At 35.3% G+C, this 6,726-nt stretch overlaps 1 non-coding gene across 1 annotated transcript; it reads right to left on the bottom strand.

Annotated features, from left to right (window-relative positions):
• Positions 1–6,638: 6,638 nt before the first annotated feature.
• On the bottom strand, positions 6,639–6,726 carry TRNAS-GCU (transfer RNA serine (anticodon GCU)). Its single transcript has one exon. It is a non-coding gene; the product is annotated as a tRNA-Ser (tRNA).

Here is a 6,726-nt window from a genome sequence, read left to right as displayed (position 1 = left end):
CAGTTTCTTGAAAACTTGCTTCAGATATAAAACTTTGAGTGTTCAGAGATGCTCTCGTTATTCCCAATAAAACAGCTCGATAACAAATCGCTTCTTCTAAAGCACGCCCCGTTCGTTCCGCTCGCAATAATCCAATCAGTTCCCTGGTAAAAAACATTAGACATTCCATCTTCTGAAACCAATACTTTTGATGTTATTTGACGTACAATAATTTCTATATATATTATGGATCTGCCCCTGAGATCGATAAACCTTTGGATCTTATTAACCAAAGAGAGACGACTTTGCACTATAGTTAGCTCAGCACCAATCACGAATCCCAAGGAATTCCAAGAATTCTTGTTATACATCGTTCCAACCCTCAATTCTCTTCTAGGTTCATCGATATTGAATCAATCGAACGCACTTCTAACTTGTTCCACTTTTGGAAGACCCTGCGTTATATCACCAGATCTCGATTTTCATATATAAATGTAACGTATCTCCTTCTGAAAGGATTTCTCCATAATGCCCATGGACAGTTGCTCCCGGAGTCGCCAAATAAGGCTTAGCCGATCTTATTACTATAGAATCAGCTTGAACAATAAAAACTTGACCCGATTTTAGGCGTGGTCCGCTTTTGGCCTACATACATTTCACAAATAAACTGCCCAAGACTAATTATTGTGGACGTTTCTTCACAATAATTATGATGATAATGATGATGGGGAAAATACCAATTCAAATTGACTGCATTCAAAAGATGTTACGGCATGGATCGAAATTATAAATTCTCCCATTTTCAGCTATTAAATAATAGTTAAGTACTTGAAAAGCCTGTTTTAAATTGTCAAGCTCCAAATATTTCTACCGAGGTCTGATTATGAGTTATTAAAGGGTAAAATGATGAATAAAATTCGCAATTTTGGGCTGTTCCAAAGGACCCAATAAATTTTAATTGGAATTAGAGGATCTTTTTTAATTGTTTTATCACATTGTGATATTTTACATCGTTGAATGGGCCCATGCGAAAACAATTAGATGATGACAAAATTATCAAAGATTGGGATTCCTTATTTCTGTTCAAGAGCGTATGAATAGTTCCGTGATTTTGGCTAAACGATTGTTGAATCCTTGCGTTGGAATAAATGGAATAAAACGGTTTTTATTGGTACGATCTGACCTATTATCAGAAATCAATTCTGAACCTGACGGATCATTTCTTTTTCTGATATAAAAATATGAGATTTCACTAAGTCGATTCTTAGGAAATCTCGAATCAGACCATTTGTCCTTACTTCAACAAAGGCACAGACCTCTTCGGCAGAAAGAACTTTTTGTCTTGGTCCCAACTCAACACTAAACAAGTCCGAACTAGTTGAATACTTGTCAGAAATTCTCCGAGTCGGTTTGCCATTTCCATAAAGGATATAATTGACAGCTCGAAGTTGCATATCTTTCCCGAAATGGATCCTGGGGAAGAGTGTTATAAATTTAGACCGTCCGGTATTTCATATGGGGTTACAGGTCGAACCAAAACAAAATACTTTTTCTTGGTAGGTGTGATCCGTTGGACATAGATCCAATTTTCAATTTTTGATTCTTAGAGTTTGTTTTGCCTGTTCCTGGTGGTATCAAGATGCCACTGTGTCGAGATATCTATCTCTTTCTCCGGGAAAATAGATATTACCCGAAAAATTTTCAGTTCAATCCTTTTTTCTTTCCCACTCGGACCAATCCGCCCACTTGGCTTCTTGTATTTAAAGTGATTTGGTATCTACTCCAATGATACTATTGTTCCGTACCATTATGGAAGAAGATTCGGATAAAATATGCACTTCCTCGGATGAAAAAAAATCGATCTACTTTCATTTGGTATTTTACCTTAACCTTTTGACTCCTCGATACTCAATCACATCCTCCCTTTGACGATTGAATGCGCCCTAGAGTCCCATATTTAGTAATTCCTGAACTTTCTTTCTGTATCGAGGATCGTCAAAAAGCAAGAATACTTTTCTACGGAAAATACCATTTATGGGTATTTCGATCGAGATACCGGAATGGGAATGCAGCATTAGTTCTTTCTCTTGGTCTTGAATCAATTGAAATGGAATAATAAATCTATTTCTTCGTCTCTTTGTAATAAATCAGCATTCTCGTGGAGAATAGCAGAATATATGAAATCACAATGCCCAGTACCTATTATTCGATTCAATTCTGAATAATCGTAAATCCTATCTTCTTTTTATCCAAAAATCCGAACTAAATAAGTTGTGTCTCGGATCATTATTCACTGAGAATCTAGAAATATATCTTCGTTCGGCAGAAAGATAATGAATGTTTATTTGATCTTGATCTTTGTGGAGCGAAAAAGAACTACACTGAATTTGTACGAACCCCTGATAATATCCACAAATGGCTTGTTTTGGTAAGAGATGGACATTACTATATGTAAATTCGGGCGATGGTACACATCGGTACTCCAGTGCATTTCCTCTGAGTCAGAATAAATATGTTTTCGAACCCTCTCTTCAAATTTAAAGTGTATGTTCCCGCGAATCTCAGCAATCACTTGTTCTGATTCTATATTGATCGTTTTGAACTAAAAGAAAACTTTTTGGAATAGTCACCTTATGTATAATATCTTCGCTCAATAATTACATACAAGTCAGATAACATAAAAAAGCAGGATGCCCGTGACGTGTGCGTGTGGATGAACCAAATCCTCATTGAATTTGATTTTCCATTAAAAGGGGCTCATACATGTTCTGCAGTACCCCTAAATACTCCGCCGGTATGAAAAGTTCTTAATGTTAGTTGCGTTCCCGGTTCTCCAATGGATTGCCCCAATAATACCTACAGCTTCTCCCAATTCAACCAGGTCACCATGAGTGGGGTCCGACCATAACATAATCGACAAATCCAAGATGTACCTCCTACAAGTAAAGGGAGTTCGATAGATATTGTTGTGTTCGAAAGGCTCTGAATCGATCGACAAGCCCAAGCCCAATATCTTGATTTCGAATGGCAATGCACTGGACCCATATATATATCGTCCGCTAATACGACCAATTAATGTTTGGATAAAATTTTTCTGGAAGCGTCCTCTTTGAGGACTCACAGAAATCCCTCGGTGGTGCCACAATCTGTTCTACGTACAACAATGTGTTGAACTACTTCAACAAGTCTGCGCGTAAGATATCCAGCATCTGATGTTCGTACGGCGGTATCCACAACCCTTTTCGGCTCGTAGCAAGAAATGATATATTCTGTTAAAACAGTCCTTCGCGTAAATTGCTTTGAATGGGTAAATCGATCATTTGTCCTTGGGGATCCGACATTAATCCTCATACCTACTAATTGGTGCACTTGAGATGCATTTCCTCTAGCTCCTGAAAAAAGACATTATATGGACTGGGTTAAACGGGTCCAGTCATCCTAAAATTAGGATTCATTTCTTGTCGCAAATATTCACTTGTAGCATACCATATCTCAATTGATTGAATTTTTCTACCGCGTGTACATTCCCAAAATGATGGTGTTTTTCCAAAATCAAACTTTGTTGTTCAGCATCTTGGACAGCCATCCCTTAGAAGGTATCGTTAAAGATCATCAATTCCTAATGAAATGGATGTAGCAGTAGCTTGCTGGAAACATCAATTTTTAAAAATAAAGTCTGAATAGACCAAAAGAGGGGAGGAAATTAAAGAAAATTTATACAAAGCTAGATATGAATCATCCACACCTCTTTTTGGATTTCATTAATTGAATTTTGTTTGATTAAGACTAAGTTCTGTAAAACACCCGCCTTCTTTAAAATATCATGAACAGTTGCTGTGGGTTGAGCTCCTTTTCAAGGAAATAGAGAATGGCGGGAACATTTAAATAGGTTTGATTATTTATCGGATCATAAAACCCACTTTTCGAAGATCTCTTCCTCTCTTCGGGATCGAACATCAATTGCAACGATTCGATAAACGGCTCATTGGGATAGATGTAGTTAAATAATACCCCCCTAGAAACGTATAAGAAGTTTTCCTCGTACGGCTCGAGAAAAAATGATTAATTAAAAGTTATGTCTATGTATGGAATTAGAATGTATGGAATTAGAATGTCAAAAGATCCATAAACCAGCAAATCAATTAGACATTTAACCCCGTCTTTTTTTCAAAAAAAAGAAGAAAAAGCATTCGTACTCTCATAACTCAAGTCAAATAACTCGCAAAATGCTCAAAAATAATCCTTAGGCATTCCTTTATTGAGTGGTCTCTAACCCTTTTTGTTTGTCTCGCTTAGAATCTATTACGATTCTTCATTTTAATCTAGTTGTTGAGAAAATGGAAAAGGGTATTTCCTTGTTCTAGGATCTTTTATCTTTGCCTTGAATCATTGGGTTTAGACATTCCTTCGGCGATATTTAATCATTTCAAAAATGGCAGCAACATGCCCTTTTTCTCTTTTTTTTTCTATCAAAGAATCATATGAACGATTAATTCCTGCATGATACACTTTTGATCGAAAGAGTTTTACCAATTCCAACAACTTTTCTTTTGATTTGAAAATAGTTGAATCGGATCCTTTCGATTTCTATATCACAAATAGACTTACGAAGTTGTTCCAACTTATTGATTTCCATTAACTAACCCTAGATCCTTGCCCTGAAAAATGGATGTTTCTTCGAGCTCCATCCTGTACTATTTACATTACAACCCAACAAAAGACGGATTCTAATAGAACAAAGGATGTCGAGCAAAAGCACCTTCATTTCTACATAACGGAAAGTGGTGGGTTTTGACATCCACAGCTGATCATGTCCTTCAAGTCGCACGTTGCTTTCTACCACATCGTTTCAAACGAAGTTTTACCATAACATTCCTCTAGTTTGGAGCATTGATTCAATTATGGAATCATGAATAGTCATTGGTTCAGTCGATACATAGTAATCTATCTATACTTTCTATATGAAATCAATTTCCTTCTATATGCTATATGAAATAAATAAATAATTTAGGAAGAAAAGCCTCAATAAGAATTCAAACTACCCCATATTGTATGATTGTCTGAATGCAATATTTTATTTTTTTTTTATTAGAATCGAAAAGTTTAATTAGAATAGAAAAGTATAATAAAAGTTAAAAAAAAAAAATAAAGAATATCATTAATAATAATATTACGAAAATACTAATAATATCACGAATATTATAAATAACACAAATAAACTAATCTTTTTTTTGAATCTACCGTGCATCTTCAAATAACCCGATAGATCAAATAACTCGGTAGAATAGATCCAGCAATCTCACAGTTGTTCGAGTGCCAATCTTAAGAAATCATTAAAATCAAAAGCAAGAATCACATTTTCTCCACTACTTGACTGTTAGAAAGAAGGTTATTAAAACAAAAAAGAGCAATTTAGATTCGGATATGGTTATTCTGATATATAAATAGAGTATGCTCTGGGACGGAAGGATTCGAACCTCCGCATAGCGGGACCAAAACCCGTTGCCTTACCACTTGGCCACGCCCCATTTTGATTTCTATTTGAAACTACTAAACACTAATATGGGTATTCCTTGTTCGTCAATTCCAGTTCCAAATAGCTATAGCTATGGAATAGATTCTTGCTACGATTTTTGCACGTATGGATAGAGAATTAAATCGAATTTATTGATCATTACATAGAATTCAATTAAGATATTGTATGAAAGTATGATTTCTTCTATTCTCTTGTAAGAATTGAAGGCTTTTTGATTGGGTGAGTTCAAAGAAGTATTGTTTAGTCTGCCTTATTTTCCTTTCTTCATTTTTTTTCCTTATATCAAAAACATATTAATAACTCAATCAAAATTATCTCCAAGAACAAAATTTTGTTATGCTTAATATCTTTAATTTGATCTGTATCTGTTTTAATTCTGCCCTTTTTCGAGTAGTTTTTTATTCGCCAAATTGCCTGAGGCCTATGCTTTTTTGAATCCAATCGTAGATTTTATGCCAGTAATACCTGTTCTCTTTTTGCTCTTAGCCTTTGTTTGGCAAGCTGCTGTAAGTTTTCGATGAGATCCTTAATACTGTCCTAGAAAAATTCATGAGTGATTCAAGAAAAAAAAATTCTAACAATTGAAAAGATCAGATAAGTCTTACACTATGAACGAACCTCAATTCAAAGATTCAAATTCTTGGATAGCCCTGATAAATCTGGATCATCCCATTTCATTCTGACCCTTTTCGCCGAAGAACCCTATTTAGATTAGAGTCCGCCACAATATATAATTGTTGGTATGAAAGAATTTTTTTTGTAATGAAAAACTCAACTCTTATTACAAGTGAATTTCTGAAAATTCTTTTCGATTTCTAGAAATTCTAGAAATCACTTTATTTCTTGGTGTCAAAATCAAAACAAAATAGGATATGTGGTATAAAAACGGGGAATCTATTCTCTTCTTTTTCCAAAAAAATGCTCTTGGAGATTGTGTAATGCTTACTCTTAAACTCTTTGTTTACACCGTAGTAATATTCTTTGTTTCTCTCTTCATCTTCGGATTTCTATCTAATGATCCGGGACGTAATCCTGGACGCGAAGAATAAAAAAGGGAGAGTTCCTTGCTTCATTTTTAGAAATGGTATTAGGATTTGATCTATTCCACTACCAAAAACCGAAACGGAAAGAGAGGGATTCGAACCCTCGGTACGAATAACTCGCACAACGGATTAGCAATCCGACGCTTTAGTCCACTCAGCCATCTCTCC

Source organism: Gossypium raimondii, unplaced genomic scaffold (genome assembly GCF_025698545.1).
Source record: "Gossypium raimondii isolate GPD5lz unplaced genomic scaffold, ASM2569854v1 Contig00035, whole genome shotgun sequence".
Lineage (NCBI taxonomy): Eukaryota > Viridiplantae > Streptophyta > Magnoliopsida > Malvales > Malvaceae > Gossypium > Gossypium raimondii.
This window is presented reverse-complemented; position numbering and strand designations above follow the sequence as displayed.